We start from the raw sequence: 19,050 nt of genomic DNA, 5'->3' as shown, positions 1-19,050 counted from the left end.
TACGAGTCTCTTGTTTTGAAGTCTACCTGTGTAAGAAGAGAATTTATATATTTGTGGGTTAATTCAATTTAATGATCATAATATGTGCAAGTATCTTAATGAATTGTATTCAGATGAAGTATTTTAAATAACTCTTAAAATATAGATATTTTATAACATTTTGGTTTGCAATAGAGAAATATGCTTTTCATTTTAAGCTGCTAAATCAGAGAACTATCTGTTGAGTGCTATGAGTCTGGTTTCCTATGACCATGAGTACAATTAGTTCTAGTAGAATCAATCAATAAGTTTTTATTGATAACTTACTAGTTATCTAGTACTTGCTAATAATAATATAATGGTAGCCTAAAAGAATTATGCTTTTATCCTACTTAGGCCTTAGGACAACTAGAGCTATGAAATGAACACTTGGACTTGAAGCAGCAAATCTGAGGTCTAGTTCCTGCTCTGCCACTAATAAATGGAGGGATCTTAGATAAATGAACTACTGAAATTCTGAGGCCATCTTAGCATCTCAGTTTCCCTAATGTATGTGTATATATATAAAATACTCCAAACTGAAATGAAGATCTAAGAATTCATTGAGTTTTCAGAAAAATGTTAAAATTATTATTGGTGAGTAAAGAACTCTGTTCTGAAAAAATAATTGACATATAATAAATTCTGTGGCATCCCTTAATTTCACAAGGGAAGTACAAAATTCCTTTAGTCTACCTGATTTCCTGTAAGATTCATAAAATTGATTCAGTTCTTTTTCTAAAAACATGTTCAACAAGTACCACAGTTTTTTTCTACCTTTGGACTAACTTTTTATGAAAATTTTAAATAACTAGAGCAATCATTAGCAGCTCTTCCTTTTGTAAGACTGTAGGGCATTTTTGGATCTTCAAATAGTGTCATGATTTTTCAGATTATATTTACTAATTCATCAAAAAGTGTACTGTAGCATTTTAAGGGAAAGGAAATAAAACAAGCATTACAAAATGAGTGTATGTGTATATAGATTTGTGTGTGTGTGTAATGAGTCTGCTTTACCAAATGATCCCACTAATCACTTAAAACAACATTCATTCATTGTGAAGAGGAAGAAAACTAATTAGAAGTTGCTTCTCAGGAGCTGCTAAATGAGGCACTACTATATTATCCAACTGTATATTAGTGCAGTAGAGGACTGTGCCATAATAGGTTTGTTACAGTCCAAATAGTCAAGTGAAGTTGGGTGAGAAATGCTTTATAAATCTACTAACCATTAGAAATTGGTTTGTGTGCCTTTTGAATTATTAGAAGCTACTAGAGTCATAAATAGAATTTTTTTTCAGATAAAAAAGTTAAAGTAGATGCCTTTTATAGGTTTTATAGAAGATTTAAGAACCACCTATATTGTGAGGTGTTACATTTTAAATGTTAGAATGTTCCAAGGTCATTGAATGTAAATACTTACAGGAAAAGGATATTTTTTATCTTAAAAATTATGTGGAGGAAATATTAACATGCATTAATGTGAAAGAAGACTAAAGTTTATTTTAAAATGCAATTAAAGAAATAGTTCTATGAGGATTTGCTTGCTATAGTATTATGGGGGGAAATCTTAGACATCACTTATTGATTGTTAGCACAGTAAAATTAAAGGGAAGAAACAGCAAAAAGACCCTAGAATAACACTGTCCAATGTAACTTTCTGTGGAAATGTTCTATAATTTGCACTGTCCATTATGGTAGCCATTAACCACATACAGCTACTGAGCACTTGAAAGGTGATTAGGGAAATTGAGGAGATGATTTTTAAATTTTATTTAATTTTAATTATTTAAATTTAAATACATGGGGCTAATGGCCACAATATTGGACAGCTCAGCTCTAGAAATAGGGAGAGATGGTTGGTATAAGTGAAAATAAAATAGTAAATTTATATGCTGTGATTACAAATTTGAAAATATATGTAAATTGGAAAGTGAGATGAACAATTAAAATATGTGTTTTAGGATCAAAGGAAAATGGGTGAGTTTTTAAAATGCTAAATTTTTAAAAAATCAAGTGAAAACAATGCAGGACTCTAGCACTGTGTTGTTGTTTGGTAGCCGCAAGCCCCATGTGGCAATTTCAATGTAAATTAAGTAAAATTAAGAAAAATTAAAATTCAGTTTCTTAGTCACATCACCCACATTTCAACTGCTCAGTAGCCACCTGTGGCTAGTGTTTACTCTTCTGGATAGTGCCAATATAGAACTTTTCCATCATTGCAAAAAAGTTCTATTAGACAGCACTTTAGAAAGTAGAGAAAAAAGAATATACTGAAATAAGACGTAATATTTCTTAGTGAATAATTTCTAAAAGGACTGGTGAGTTAAAGCTGGAAATAAGATTCAATAAAAAGCATAATGAAATAGTATCATAAGATCCTTTGCTCATGGACCCAGATCAGTCTCCCTAAAGAGTGGTCTGTAGATGGGGCTGGCCCGACCAGTTCCTGGTTTAGAAATGTTTATAGCAATGTGATACTTCGTGTCATCCTAGCACCTGATGTATAGACTCATCTCCTTCAAGGGTAGTCCAGTCTTGTTGTTACTGACATTGCCTGGAGGGTTCTATGTAGCAAGAGTTAACCGCTAGTCCACCATGGGCTGGGAACGAAATGGTCCTTCACTATAGAAAGTGTGAGAAACACAAGATGAAAGAGAGGCAATTGATTGCTTAGGTCATTTGGGTCAGGAACTTAAAATGAGTTGATAGTATGGCATAATGATCTATACTTGCAAGTGAAATAAAAAACCGGATCTTAAATTTCTGAATGTGGTCAATTTAGGGACTTTATCCCTTCTGCTAGTGGAAATGAGACGAAGGATCCATTTTCTACCCACGTAAATGAGGGCTTCAAAGAAGTTCCTCGTTGGTTCCTATATCTCTGCAAATTTTTTCCTCTTTCAGCCTCTTGGCCTACTAGTAGATTCAGCCAGCTAGCAAAATCTTTTCCTTTTCAGCACTATTCCTGCCTCAGTTTTGATGGACCTTTGCCTCTTTTAACTCCTTTTGACCTATTACTGCCCTTAGTTCTCTGTAACTGTTTTCACCCCTTCCCTGCAAAGTTAGTTTCAGAGGCTTACAAGATATTCAAATTAAGAAAACTTTTAAATTAAGTGAGCTTTTGAGTACACTAATAGTCTTTAACCTGAAGTTTTGTTTTAAACTATCACATTTAAGCCTGATGTGAGAAGCAAGAGACTAAAGCTAATAATTAGTGAAATGTGGAAAGCCTTTTACTGTTGCCATTAAGGCACAATCTGTCAGGTAAAGGCATTCTTTTAATGAAATAAGGGTAAACATAAATCGTGCATTTACTACTTGTTTCCTTACTGTGGTTTTGGCTGTACATTAATGGTAGCCTATCCTCAGAAATCACATGCACCATATGCATTATTGGGGTGGTTTTGGGGTCTCATTCCACGTTTGTGGAATTTGGGGTCAAATTGAATCAAGTATTTTGTAATAGTTGTTGTTTCTTCTGATTCTAGTGGCCTGGCATATTGGATTTAAAAAGTTATGCACCTTCAGACCTTTATCATCCACTTGACTTAGCTGTTACTGATTTTAGTATATCCCCTTTCTCTCTCTAATTTGTCCAATTTGGAAAGAGTTGTGTAAACACTTGAAGGAAATGACTTTTAGTTTTTAGTAACAGTTTATAAGCCACAGAAAAACAAATAAGTGTGTGGTATTCAGCATTTCTTGTCTAAATTCTCTTTCTCTTTAGAACAAATGTACATATTTACTTATATATGAAATTCATACTGATAGGATGACATCATCTGATTTCAATCTAATACTATGGTAATGATTTCCTGTATTTAGGCAGAATGGTAAATATAGAACCGTTTTTTTGCTCGGTTTTTATTGACCTACTTTCCAAAAGATGAAAAATAATTGATACTAAAGTATTATGAAGGCATGCTACTTTTATCTATATTAATATTCTTATATTTGGTATTTGATAATATATTTTAAAGCATAGTGTGCGATTTCTTGATCTTAACAGATTATTCCATTCCCTTTCAGGAGTTTGGGATTGCAGTAATAGATTTATAGCACTTTATTGTAAATATTTTACTATACAACATTTTTAAACATTGTATTCCTAACAATTATTTGTGATTAAAGAGTGATATCATTAATATTATTTTTATGTAACATATTTTTATATAGCACATTTCCATTAGCTCCGTTAAACTTATTTTTCAATGAGTTTAGCCATACTAATATATATATAGATACTTTTTAAGTGGAATTTATAACTATGATCATTTGACAACCCAGTATTTTCCATATTTTCCTCAGCTTCCCTACTAATAGTTGAATGATGAGTAGAGGTTGAATTAGTTACTTAAGGTGTGGGGTTTAAGTTTGAAGTATGCAGTATTCTTTAGGGAAGATAATTTTTTTTTTTTAAGGAAGGAAATGATTTTTGGAATACTCACTTTTTTTCAGAACCTACATTTTGTAATTGGAAAAGAGAAACTTAAGTAAAACGGCATGATGCCAGTGTAATCATTTACTCTTCTCTCCTCCTTCAGGAAAATCTTAAACCTCCATCATGAGAAGAGAGGTCCCTCCTGTACCAAGAAAGATCTGCAGATCTTTTTCAGTGTTCTTGGAGGTGTGGGGTGTGAGAACTTGATCAGTTTGTGTCAACCAGCTTGTTCTCTAAAGGTAAGCGCCGTCTAGGGAGTGCACACTCATGGGCCCACCCTCCTAAGGCAGGACTGGTTTTGGAATGCTCCATGAAGGGTTCGAGCCCATCACACTTGCCCGCAGAAGGGCGCCCAGGCAGCCACGTGTGGGCAGGAGGTCACACACCCATCGGAGGTGGTTTTCATTGTTTAGAAGTGAAGCAGGTACAAGAGATGTATGGCATCTTTTGTTTTATTGCTCTGGTTTTTTTTGTTTTGTTTTGATTGTTTGCTTTGTTTTGTTTTAGTTTTTAAAAATCCCATATTAAAGCTTGTCTTCCAGTTTGGTCTGCACTTAAATCAATTAATGACTGCTGTGGTTGATCCCTCATCCAGCACTCTTCTTGGATCTTGAGTTTTGCTTTTAAGAATTTTAAGACAATGACAGCTTTAAAGCAGTCTGGTGACATAATAACTTAAATTGATATGTCCAGTTTTGAAGGTTGCTTTTCATGACCTTTTTGAAGCTGCCCCACACCATTACTTCAGGGAATGTTCCCTCAAGCCAAAAACCTTTTTACTTTTTGTACATAAATAGTTGAGGAGGTAGAAATAGTCTTGTTTATTGAACTACAGGCAACTTCAAAATATTTAAATCTTCAAAATAAATATAATGTAGGTTATATTAGAGATTGTAGAGATTGTAGATATGTATACAGTTTTCTTTGAATTTTTATTTGTGAGAGCATGTTAAATATTTTTTTAGCCTTTTTCATAGCATAGAATGGAATAGAATGAAAGAATGCATTTAATGTTTGGGTCAGTTTAGAAAAAAAATTTTTAATTAGAACCCAAAACCTACTGAAATTGTATGGCAGTATATAAGAATAACAGGTTATTACTTCCTAACAAAACTGAGTCTTATGATAACAATATTTTTACTCTAAAAAGATTTCCACTCTTCCACATTTTTTAAAAAATGAACTTTATCTGATGATAGTACTGGCAACATATTTTGGGAAAAGAAAAGTTTCTTTTACCGTTCTAGAACTAGTGTTCTAACTTCAGATCAGTTATATAGTATATGTATATAAAATGGGACCACTAAGATCTTGCCCTCTGTATCTAGATATCAGAAATAAGATCTTGTCTCAACAATTCTTATTAATAACATATATCACCTCAGTTCTTATTAGGCAACAAAATTAACTGTTTATTATTATATGGTTTTGATAATATGTAGGAGTGAAAATCCAACATAGTGGTACTGAGTGATTCTTCCACTGAAACTAGATTTGGTAGAATATTTTATTTGTATGTATACAGACATAAAATTATATATACATATACATATTAGATTGTATTATTCTTTTAAACTATATAAAAATGACTCGGATATCACATTTATGATTTGTATTCCACTAGTGTTCATATGTTATGTTTTGTAAGTGATCAGGACCAATCCATGGAAGCAGTTCCTACTAGAAGTGAACTCTCTTGGGTATGGTCATGCTCCCTCCATATTTCGGTAGCTGAGGAGAGAAAAAGTGAGGGAGGCAGTTTTGTGTTTTCCAATTCTGATTTTTTATCAAAGGAACAACAAGGAAATTCTAGGCCAGTCCAATAGCAGTATGATGTGAGTCATAAATAAATAAGGCCTACATCTGTAATGAGAAGATTTCTAGAAGCCACATTTTTAAAAGTAAAAAGAAACATAAAATTAATTTTAATAAAATTTTAAACCCAATATATCTAAAATAGTTTTTCAACATTTAATCAATATAAAATAATTTATGAGCTATTTTACTTTTTTTCATGCTAAGTGTTTGAAATCTGGGTTTTATTTTATACTCACAGCACATCTTGTATGGGACCGGCCATGTGTCAAGGTCTAATCGCCCCATGTGGCCGGTGGCTACCATATTAGTGCAGATCTGGATCACAAGTGAGGCTCTCATTTTAGCTTCACCCATGCTAAAGTCCATCAGGTAGACCTGTGAGATCCCTTGGTTTAGGGTTGTCAGATTTCACAGAAAACCAAACAATAATACAAAACAAAAACAGAATGCTCAGTTAAATTTGAATGTCAGATAAATAATTTTAATAGTCTAGTGTAATGATGTCCCATGGAATATTTGGGACATAATAAAAAACACTTTCCAATATAAGAACTTTAGTACCAGTTTTTAAATGTAGAGCAACCTTTTGAGTAGTGGGGCTCTATCCCCTCTTAACCTCTAGAGAAGCGATCATTCATAATTGGTGTTCTGTAGGGGCAGTAATTACACCAGCACCATATTCCCTGTGAGGGGGACACTTGCCTTCATGAGCTGAATCACCATAAATGACAGCTCTGTCTCACTACCAGGTAGGCAGGTAGATGCCAGGTAGATACCAGCGGCCTGTGCTGTTTTGCTGTCGAGCAGTTCAGAGCTTAAGCTATGGTGCATTCCAAACCCATTCACACTTAGGAGAATGTATCCAAGAGTGTAGATATGTTTATAATTACTGCATTTCCTTCAGAGAACAAGAATTACAGGTAAGTGTTTTGTAGTTATGCAGCAATTATTTTTAAATAAATTTTGGGATCTAAAAGTATTCCCCTTCCCCTCCAGAAGCCATTTAAAACTTCTCAGACATAGCCCTCATTATACAATGTTTTTCTTCCTAAGAAGGAATTGAATTTGGTGGTAGTGGTGGGGTCAGGGGAGACACCTTATTTCATTTGAAAGCTGTGAATGTTACACATTTCCATGTCTAGAAATATCCTAGGTTTATGTAAGAATCTTATTTTGCCTAACTTCTATAATGTCTAAGGTATGAATTATTTTGTCAAAATAAAACCTATGTCTACATATAGGTAAGGCCTACAGTCTTTCCTTGCTAATGTCTTTAACAGCAATGAGTAAATTAATGAATTGTGTTTGAGTTTCTCCTTTTACCCTCAGGGCTAACTTTCTTTTGTTTAAAGGCTTTAACCTTATTTCTGGAACCACAATTTAAAGCTAAAAAATACCTTAAATATAATCTAACTCCTTATTTACCCAGTGTTCCATGGGTGACCTTCTGAGGGTCCGTGAATCTCCTGAAATTATAATCCAATTTTCATCATATTCTTAAAGGGTTTTGTAACAAAAAAATTGATTATAACTGACCCAGTCAAACTTCATTGTTTTACAAATAAAGAATTTAAGAAATTTGCCTTCATGCATATGAATTTTCAATGCTTGTAAAAATTAAAGTTTATTACATTATAAGAGCATTATACTTATTTTTAGAAGTAAAAAGTTTTAACTCGAATTAGTAAAACTTGAAAATACGAACCTAAATAGAAATTAATAAATTTGCCTGTAGTTTCTTCTGTTCTAGCACTTTTACTGGCATCTTTACAAGGCAAAGAGGGAACAACATTTAAAAAAAAAAGATCCCTCAATGAAGTACAAGACTAATAATCAGAAAGATTAAAGAGAAAAGGAATTATCTGTAATATTCATAATCCTTTCTTCCTTTCAGATCCTTCCTCCAAATAGATTAACTACACCTCATGAAAATAAAGTGAATAATGCCATTTTTGTTATCTCCAGAGTATTAAATAGTTAATTGCCTTAATAAACATAACTCTGGGCATTCTTGGGACTTATGGTTCTGAACTCTGGTTAAAGAAATTCAATAGCAGTCTGTCTGTGGTTTAAGTTGTTTTCATTGATTTAATATATTTTAAGGGCATCCTTTTTTTTTATTGTCATAAGATGCTTTTAACATTGCAGTAGTACATTAGAAATGGTAAGCAAGTTCTGTATTAATTAAGGAAACTAATATTTCTTTCTGGAAACAAACATCACAGTTTTCTTTACTAGCCAAAAAGTCTGCCTAATTCAACACTTAGTGAATTTACAACATTAATTGAATGTTAGAAGAAAAAGAAATTTGGGGGATGAAACACACTTGATTGTTCTAAAATGCTCATTACAGAAAATGGCATTGATTTCTGAAGTCGTTTTTAGTTGGTGTGTTTTTTTCTCCTTTGGAAATTATTTCTCAAGGTGGAGGATGGTATGGGTGCTCTTCTGCCTGCGTAACAAGAAAGGCGACTCTTTAAATTTGGCTAAGGTTTGCTTTTTTTTCAGGAAGAGCAGCGCAGTGGATGATTGTCACTCAGGAAGATGCCTGTGTTGTTTCTGTGATTTTGGCTCAGAAAGAAAAAGTTCTGTTTTTACTTTTTAGTCATCAGATAATTTTATTTTTGAAGTAAAACATTTTAAGTTCTTCTTAAGAACATTTGAGAGTATTTGTAATTCATTTTTAAAATGACTAGGTAGATATATGTTAAATATTCTCTTGACTTTGCATTCAAAGAAGCTGAAAGAATTAACATTGACCTACTTGCTCAGTTCACTAATTCTGATGTAGCCTTGGTTTTCCTGAGAGATTAAAAATAATCCAACATCGGTATGTACACAATGAGTAGAAATTTGTGATTAACTTTATTATAATGATTGTTTAAAATAGAACTTTCAAATAAGCTTAGGAACCATTAAATGACTTCTCCCTGTATATCTTTTTGTGTATGAACAATTTACCATTTAACTCTTTTTTTTCCCCCCTTTGGCTAGTCATAGTATTTTAAGAATGCTCTTTTTTTTTTTTAATTCATTTTTTAAAACCATTTAACTCTTATTTCCTTTAAGTTCATGTATCAAAAACTCTTTTAGCAGTTTCACCATTTATGCTACAGTAGATAAACTGAAACTTTGCCAACTACCTGTCACGTTCTCATGTAGTAAATAAATCAGTTTATTCAGTGTCCTCAAAGTCTAGAGAAGTGTGAGAATAGAGTGGGACACAAGACATCTTCACTGTCTTCCCAGAACTTAGTCTCCCACAGATGTGTGAAGGGGTGTGGGCTGGAGGGGACCTAGAAGGGCGTGCTGACCTAACCTGGGGTCGGAGAAGACTCGGTGGGAAAACGAAATGTTAGCGGTGCCCGAGGCATTGTTGGAATCCCTCAGTCAGAAAGGAAGGCTGAATCGAGTTCTGGGCTGTGGGCACAGCACATGTGAAAGTGCTGAAGGAAGAAAGAAGGCAGACACTCCAGGCAAGATTAGAGAGCGGAATAGCTTCTAAGTCATCATTAGTTGTTTGGCCTTGGGGCTTCATCTTAAGAGCAGGGGGTATATCAGACTTCTGTATTTTCTAAAATATTTTATTAAAGCATAATATGTATACAAAACTGAGCATATTGTAAGTGTGAGGCTCCATGAATTTTCACAAACTGAACACACCCATGTGACCAGCACCCAAACGAAATAGAACACGCGTGCCGTCCCGGAAGCAGCCTCATTTCCTTCTGGTCACCCCCGCCCCCTGCCCACCATTCGAACCTCTCGCCTGCTTTTATCATAGATGGTTTTACCTGTGTGTACTTTATATAATGGGATCATACAGTATATACGTATTTGTTGGAGTGAAAGAAGCCAGGCACAGCATGATGGTTGTGAGATTTGTCCATATTGTTGAGTGTGGCTGCTCATCGCTCTCATGGCTGTCTAATTCCGTCGTAAGAGTGTTCCGCGAGATTTGCATTTTTCTAAGACTACTGTTTCTGCCCCAGGGAGGATGGAAAGGCACAAAGGCGGTGAACTTTGTAGGAGTCAACGAGAGAATGGGGCTTGAGCTGGTACGGTGACAGTGAGGAGGAGGAGTGTGTGCATATTAGAGAGATATTTATGAATTTTAATGTATAGGCCATGGAGAGTAATTGGATTGGGGATGAGGAGTGAGGAGGCACGCAGGATAGTTGACAGGTTTCTGCCTTGGGCAGAGGTGGATGATAGTGTCCTTTATCAAGTCCAAGCACTGGAGAGGAAATGGATCGTTGCTTGCAAGGGTGATAGAAGGTAATAATGAATTCAATCCCAGGTGTGCTTGAGGTGCCTGTGAAACAGCTCTGCTTTATACAACTTAATCCTGACTTTACAGCTAAGTGACTTCATTGACGGAATGCTAACTAGGAGCTTTCTTACATCCAGAAAGCTGTAAATCCTGTCTCTCCCTCTCTCACCAGATCATCAGATAACCCCTCTGCATGTTTATAGGAGTGGTTCTCTCACTTCTTGTGTCTTTCCTTCTTCTTTTTTTGAAGAGTAAATGTCCCCTCAATCAGTGCCAGCCCTACATATGAGCAGAGGAGCTCCTCCCTATGTGTGATGTGAAAGCCACTGTTGATAGCCTTCATCCTTAAGAGCCTGTCCCTCCATCCTTATAGGCGTTCTTTAATTAAGACAATAACTACACCTTAAAGGGAGATTATTTATAAGCAACAGTAAGCCTGGTGGCTTGGCAAGCCCTGAAAGAACTAGAACAGATGGTCACTCCCGTTCGGTGGGGGAAGGAGGGAAGACAGGGGTGAGGTAGGACCTGCAGCGTGAGCACATGCCCAGGAGAGCCGGATGGAAGTGCCCGACCTGAACGGACAGGGTGCCAGGGCAAGGGAGCTGTGCCCCTGGGAAACACGGTGTGAAGCTGACTAACGCATGCAGCACTGAAGAGCACAAATGCCCAGGAGGACCCGATCGAATGCTGAACCAATGGAGATGTTTCCCCAGTTCACACCTATCGTTTCTGATTCCCTGCTGCATTACGACCACACAATTTGAACTAACATCAAGTCATTTTATTCTTAACTTGTGATGTACATGACAAAAAACAACTAAATGATCGTGATCATACTTTTCAGTTGATAGTTTTAGCTATTGTTGGCCTTTTGTCAGTTATCAGATATTAACAGCTTTTTAAATTAAATGGTCCATTTCATTTAGTGAGGTTTTTCCTTCACATTTTGCCAGTAATTCAGGTTTACATCATGAAACCAAATCAGCATTTTCAGAAGCCATTGAAGTAAATTGATTTATTTAGCAATTACTTATGAAATATCTCATATTTATAATAGTGCTGTAGTCTAAGGTGATGAGAAGTATTTCTGTCTTTTGTTACTGGCACTATAGTTGGGGGTCTCAGGACACAAAACAGCGTGATAATACAGATTATTATATGACTGACTGAATAGTATTGAAAAAGCAGTGAATCCAAGAGACAAAGAATATGGGCTCTGATACCACAGAAGATATGATGGAGGTGGCAGAATTTAATCTGGTCTTGATGGATAAGTAGGATTTGAATAGAAGTGGCAAGAGCTCTGCACGCAAGGGTAACATGACGAGAACAGGTGCAGAAAGAAAGATGGCCTCTACTGGACATAGTGCGGAACTGGCCAGACCTCCCTCGCAGAAAGCACAAGGCGGTGTGAGGGAGAAGAGTGTCATGAGGGTTTGACCACGTGCTGATGGAAGAGGTTTCAGTTAACTCGAGAATTCTCCAGACATAAGAACATGGATTATTGCCTTACTCTTAGGCTTTCTGTAAGTATAGTTTCACTGTGTTTGTTAAGGGGAGTGATGGTGCATTTTCAAGTTCAGAGAGTCTTCACTCGGAGTCTCTGGATAGGCTTCAGGGAGTCTGGGCCCCTCTGCAGGTAGGCAGAAGTGTGGCTGCTGCCTTAATCAGAACCTCAGACATGCTCTAGCTCTCCTGACTTGAAACCTTTGGAATCTAACCACTTTGTGTCTGTTTTTATTTTTTTATTGTAGGAAAATTTAAACAGGAAGCTAAAACACATCAAATGTTACAATGGTTTCCCTTTCTCTCTCACTATTTATTGGTACAGTAAATAGACACTGAAAGTGTCTCAGTTGCGTCGATTATGTACTAAAAGATAGTGGCTGTTTTACAAATTCTTTGGTTTTCCATAAGAGAATATCCAAATTGCTTCTTTACTTACAGGCATATTTCTGAACATGCTATTTCAAATAGAAATTTCTTCCTATTTTTGGATAAACATATTATGCATCTCCTTTCTACAGAATATAAAGCATTTTTAGTAAGTGTCCAACTTTAATCCTGAAATGTCTTGCCTGGATCATGTTCAGTCTTTATAACAATTGCTTAAAGCAGGAGTCAGCAAACTACAGCCCATGGGCCAAATCCAGCCTCAGCCTGTTTTTGTAGGGGCCACAAGCTAAGAATAATTTTAAAATTTTTGAAAGGATTCTTAAAAGAAGAACATGCAAGAGACCATATATGACCTGCAAGAACCTAAAATATTTACTATCTGGCCTTTGCAGAAAAAGTTTCCCAACCCCTGGTTTAAAGTAGTTCACATTTTAAGCTCTCCCAAATATGTGTCCTTCTAAAAGTATATATATTGCTTATGGATAAATAATATTTTTAAAGTTGGGTGTGTATTTGGTATAATTCTCACATTTAACTAAGTCTGTTTGTTGTCTAATCTGTATATTAAGCTATGAGTTCAACTTTCTGAATTCTGGATTTGAAAATGTGTGAACAAAATGTGCACTTAGTGATTCATTTCAAAGGACTATTCAAATGTAAAAGTAGATTTTGTTATTCCTGAATGTATTATGCAGCAGCCACAGTACAGATATATTGCTAAAGATTAAAACGCAATCTTTGGTTTGGAAGATACACTTACCAAAAACAAGAAAATCATATAAAGGCAAAAGAAAATATACATTTAACCAGCAATGTGTTGGGCAGGACAATTGCTAAAAAGTATATTAGTCATTTGTTTATTCAGTACTTATTTTTAGAGCTGTTAAATTTATATTGACTTCTTTGTTACTAATGTATGAGACTACGATTCTCACTTGTGGATAAATATTGAAATACTCTGACTAATGGAGGACTATCACATCATAATTAGTGAATCTCAAAAAATGCAGAAATTCTCCCTTCCCGCTCCTGTGTCATTAAGTTTCTCATCACTGTCTCATCTTTTTCTCCCATCTTAAAAAAAAATTCTTCCCTCTAATTACTGCCCTGTGTCTCTCTATTAGCAGCCGATCTCTTTGTCACGGTTGTCTGTGCTCTGGTTTCAGTTTCTGAAGCTCCTGCCACTCCACCAAAACTGCCCTTGTTAATGACCCCATGCTGCTATGTCAGTGGTAACTTCTTAGTCCCCCTCTGACCTGTCCTATCCACAGCATTCAGCGCTTTCCTTATTTGGCTTTCAGACGCCACACCCTCCTTCTTTTCACCCTACCTCTCTGGCTGCTCTAGCATTTGGAATTTGGGCCTTTTCCTGCTCACATGCCTTCTCTGGGTGGCCTCCTCCAGTCCCATGGGATATACCCGTCCATATGCCAAGAGCAGGAGTCCGTTAGTCTTCCCAGAATGTAATCCAGTAAACTCAACTCTGAAGCTTTACCCCTGGACTTGGTCCTGCAGCTTTCCCCATCTCAGAAGAAGGGAGCTGCACTTTTCTGATCAGCGTTGGTCACATCCTCGATGCCTCTTTTCCTTTGACCTCACTTTGGATTCTTTACATCCTTGTCACCAAGTTGTCTCATCTCTACTCTTAAAATATATCCAAACTCCAGGCTCCACTTGCTGCCTCCATGGCTCCATCCAGATCCAAGTCACCTTCATGCTTCACCGGCATCACTGCAAAAGCCTCCTAATTGGTGTTCTTGCTTCTGTGCTTGACTTACTTCAGCCCATTCTTACTATAGCAGGTAGAGCAATTACGTTAACTATGACTCATATCATGGCACTCCTAGGCTCCAACCCTCCAGTGATTTCTCGGTGCCCCCACCCCCACCCCTGGCTCCTGTGCTGCACGTTCTGGCTTCAGAGCCTCTGCACTGGCGATTCCTTCTGGATCTGCATGGCTCATTATCTCATCTTCTGGGGACTTTTACTCAGATGTCAATTTAGCCATGCTGTCTTTGGCCATTCTATCCAAGATTGCAAATTTCCCCTACCCCATCCTGATTCACCTTCCTGCTTTATGTTTCTTGTCAGCCCTTGTTTACCATCTGCCATCCCATATAGTTTACTGACTTTTCCTGTCTATTTTTCTGCTTTCTTCCACCAGAATGTGAAAGACAGGCACCGTTTGCTTTGTTTGCTGCTCTTCCCTCTACATATAGAAGTATAGTGTTGGCTATGTTAGGTACTCAATTAATACTTGCTGAATGAATGAGCAAATGTGGTTAAAAAAAACAAACCAGCCCATCACAGAAAATCTCAGGGGTTTTGAGAGCCCTTGAATCATTTTAGTAAGTATATGAATGACATACATAAAGCTATAGACATTAAAAATATGAATGTGTATATGGACATAACATGTAGAACTTGCTTCTGAATAATTTCTTGGCTTTGACATTAATTTTATAAGGGTGGAATATTTTAAATTATAAATATGTCTCTGAACATAAATATTATTTAAGTATACTGTAATGTGGATATTTTTTAAAGGAATCTTTTTTTGTCATTAAATGTATTATTTCAATAGTAAGAAATCTTTTTTAAGGTGTTTTAAAACTTTTTATTTTGAAATAATTCAGATTTACAGAAGAGTTGCAAAGATAGTCCAAAGAGCTGTCATATAACCTTCAGGGTTCTTGTTACATGTATTATGAGTGTCCAAGCTTCACACAGCTTTGGGCAAATACTAATTCAGACTAGAAATATCTTTTGGTAAGGTAATTGCTTTTTAAACTAATTTTTAAAAAGTAACCACTATAAAATCACTAAATCAGTACTGTCTGCAAATTTTCATGTTAATTTTCTGTCTTGACTGCATGCATAAATATTTTAAGTAATTGTCATAATACATATTTACTTTTGTTTTGTAACTTTATGACAGATATTTCTGTATTTCATTGTAGTCTCCATTGTCTTTTTTGAATACTATCTTAGACCATCTTTCTGAATTATTGTTAATAAACTGTTATGTTGGACATCTTAAGGTTGTTTTGTCTTAAGGACAAATAATTTTTAAGGAAATATTAAATTTCCTTAATAATTATTAAGGAAATAATTTTGGTAAATAGTATCTTTGTGCATGTAACTTCTTGTATTTACCAAAATTATTTCCTTCAGCTAAATTATGCAGAATTAGAATACTGGGGTTCTTTGCCCTTACCAAAAAAGTTATATGGTCGGTTCTTCTGTAATACCAACATGTAGATCCTAAAAATCACCTCTCAGTGCAAAACCACAGGGCCTATGAGGAAGATGGAATTGAAGCACAACACCCAAAATTTTTGTCAGTAACACTTTAAAGAAAAGATACAACGGTAGGACAGTTTGACACATGTCAAGTGGTAAAGGAAACACGTAACTACTATAATAAATACCACACTTTACCTTGAAAAAGACCTGAAGTTTGCCTGTGAAAGTAGGTGTTAGATGGGCTGGAGTCTGCGCGATACTGTAAAGTGGTGGAAAGAGGATTACCTGAAATTGGAAGGAAAGTGATAGCCTTGCCACATGTGGACGCACTGGTGTGGCTGCCAACATTCCCAGGGGGTGGAGGGAGCAGTAGGCGGTGGAGCTGCGTGCAGACATGCATTTTATGCATTCCTTGTGACTTGATTGAGCTGGCTGCAGTTTTATGCAGTCATGTAGTATTTCTTGCAGATGAAATCGTGCATTAGCAAACAAAATTCTCTTTTATGTTCAGAGTTTCCTCTAATATATCAGTTGCAATGAAACAAATTTGCGTTTTCAAAATAAGCCTTCTTGCAGAACTGGCTACACTAATTTATTAACCCACCAATTTCACTGCAATTTTAATATTGTACTAGTTTTTTAGGCCTCCTCTGTATGGTGATTTTCTTGACTTATCTTTAACCAGATGCCTTTAGGATACTATTTTGGCACAGTCTTAGGGATCTAACTCCAACCATGGTAGGCATTGGAGATGTTATTTAAAAAATAATAGACCCTGGTTAATTTCACAGAGACAAGAAATCGCAGAGAGCATGCTTCTCCCAAGTATGGCTGGGAGAACCTTAAATGGAGGTTAGAAAAAATATTAAAAGAAAAGAAACCCTGGAAAGGTAAATTGTGACTAGGTGGAACAATGCCTTGACTACCATATTAAAGAGTTTTAAGTCAGCAGGCAGCCAAAAGCCAGTGTTTTTTGAATGGGGGAGGTGAAAGGAGGAGAGGGAGACTACAGGGAGCATGTGAGTTAGAGATGGCGAGCTTCCCAGCCGGTGCAGTGGTAGCAAGAATGCGAAAGAAAGCACACGTGGGAGAGGAGTTTGTGAGCAGTGGGATTTGCCTTCCATTTTAATGTAGATAAAAAAATAAATGTTTGTCAGAGATTGCTACAGAGTTTTTCCTGAGCAGCTAAATATTAGTGATCCTAGAAATAGGATACGGTACCAGGAAGCAAGGCTGTATGAGTCGGTGGACACGGTATCTGTGAAAGGATCTTGGGCCTAAAAGGAAGCCCTAGTGCAGGGGTTCTTAGCCTTTTTTGTTCCACGGACCCCTTTGCCAGTTAGGTGAAAACCACGGACCCCTTCTCAGAATGTAGTAGCAGATAGTTTTATGACACTCAGCATCTGCATGTGTTTAAATTAAATTTTAGGATTATTAAAAATTACATTTTACAACTTTCTCGTAATTTCAATACCTGATAACCTAACATGGTTCAACATCTGTTCAAATGGTCATTTTTGGCAAACGTTTAGAAATTTGAGTTTTCCCACAGTGTCATAAAACTATCTCTGCCATCCTTACCAACCTTTTTGCACCAGTTTATCCACTGTACTCAGAACATGCTACATCAAAATAAAAATCATACTAAGTCAACACTATACTGTGTATTATTTAATAAATATATCACACCTGCACCAACATGTCCCCACAAGAATCATGCTTTTTTGAATTTCAGTTCAAGCTCTCACAGGCGCCCTGAAATTTTGGGGGTTCCCTTGGGGCTCCATAGACCCTGGGTAAGAACCTCTGCCCTAGTCCACCGTTCAAACCCCGGGCCTCCTTGACCTGTGTGGAGCTGGCCCATGCGCAGTGCTGATGCGTGCAAGGAGTGCCGTGCCATGCAGGGGTGTCCCCGCGTAGGGGAGCCCCACGCGCAAGGAGTGCACCCCGTAAGGAGAGCCGCCCAGCATGAAAGAAAGTGCAGCCTGCCCAGGAATGGTGCCACACACACGGAGAGCTGACACAACAAGATGACGCAACAAAAAGAAACACAGATTCCCGGTTCCGCTGATAAGGATGGAAACGGTCACAGAAGAACACACAGTGAATGGACACAGAGAGCAGACAACGGGGCGGGCGGGGGGGCGGTGAAGGGAGAGAAATAAATAAATCTTTTTTAAAAAAAGAACCTCTGCCCTAGCATGTAGACATCCCTGGACCAAGCGTGAGGAGAGTGGGTGGAGACCCTGGACTGCACCTCACTGTGCTGGCTTTGGGTTTTCTCCTCTGGAGAACAAGCATTGGACTGCCACGAGTGCTGAACTCTTTGCAGGCGTTAAAATAATTGTCGTGTCTTTGTTTTATTTGAGCTTCATTTTCATTTCTTTTTCTAGTGAACTTTTATAAAGACTCTGGTTTATAATGAAAAGCAGATAAAATGCTCAATTCTGAATCTTTTGGAGATTAAACTTTTCTTAATACTCAAATACTTGACCTAGGAAGTGCCAGAATTGCCATTTCATTTCATCTTTCCCTGCTAGAAGAAACTTCTTATAGATTGAAATTTGGAACAAGAAAATTGGCTATTTATGGCCAAACTTGGAAAGAAATATTCTGGAACTTTCCTTAATACATACTTGTGGAATTCCTGTTGTTATTAACAATCAGAAAAAATCTCGGGGGGGGGGGGGGGGAAGTAATCCAGTGCAAAGAAAATAGTAATACAAGTAAATGTAATAATTTATATTATCTCGGAGAGGCAATATGACAGAAAAGAGGTGAGCAGGCTTTGAAATTGGACAGCCTGGATTCATATATCAGCTTTGCTCCTCTGCCAGCTGGGTAATCGTAGGCAAATTGATATAAAATCTTGATTTGGAAAGATGATTGATTTAGTTTCTTCCCATTAAAATGGGAATAGTAGTACTAAGTTTACAGAGTTGTCATGAGGGTTAGAGAGAATGTTGTAAATTACTTAAGACTAGCCTGATGTTCAGTAAACAGTGACATTCACCAGTTATCTGAAAATATTTATCATTGTTGTAGTGTAAACACTTATAGTTAATACTTTGTATTAGAGACTTACTCTTTTCCTTTCCTGTAATTACAATCGTGTGTGTATCACTGTGGGATCTATAATAACCACCATTTTTGGCACTTTAAATGATTTGGCAAAAATAAAGAGTTACGCTTAAAATACTTATCCTGTAGTTTCAACATATTCAATTCTCAGATGGAATAGTGTGTATTTTTAAAGAGGTGTTTCGTCCATATAAATATGTCTTGTGCAGCGTTTGTAAAGAACATTTGTTAAAGTCATCCCACAGTCCAAATAAAATCCCTGGAAGTATACTTT

The 19,050-nt window shown here is 36.5% G+C and overlaps 1 protein-coding gene across 18 annotated transcripts in view; it reads left to right on the top strand.

The window, feature by feature from the left end:
- ZEB1 (zinc finger E-box binding homeobox 1) overlaps positions 1-19,050 on the top strand; it is a 180,845-nt gene that overhangs the window by 50,952 nt on the left and 110,843 nt on the right. For 7 of the 18 annotated variants that reach the window (XM_071215454.1, XM_071215455.1, XM_071215456.1 and 4 more), the window contains one exon: positions 4,566-4,701. The exons of the other annotated variants lie outside the window; for them this stretch is intronic. The gene's annotated coding sequence lies outside the window, so the exon portion shown is untranslated. The remainder of the gene's footprint in view (positions 1-4,565; positions 4,702-19,050) is intronic. 18 annotated transcript variants of the gene reach the window in all.

This window comes from Dasypus novemcinctus, chromosome 5, assembly GCF_030445035.2.
Source record: "Dasypus novemcinctus isolate mDasNov1 chromosome 5, mDasNov1.1.hap2, whole genome shotgun sequence".
Lineage (NCBI taxonomy): Eukaryota > Metazoa > Chordata > Mammalia > Cingulata > Dasypodidae > Dasypus > Dasypus novemcinctus.
The sequence above is the reverse complement of the archived record's forward strand: the minus strand, read 5'-3'. Positions and strand labels throughout refer to the sequence as shown.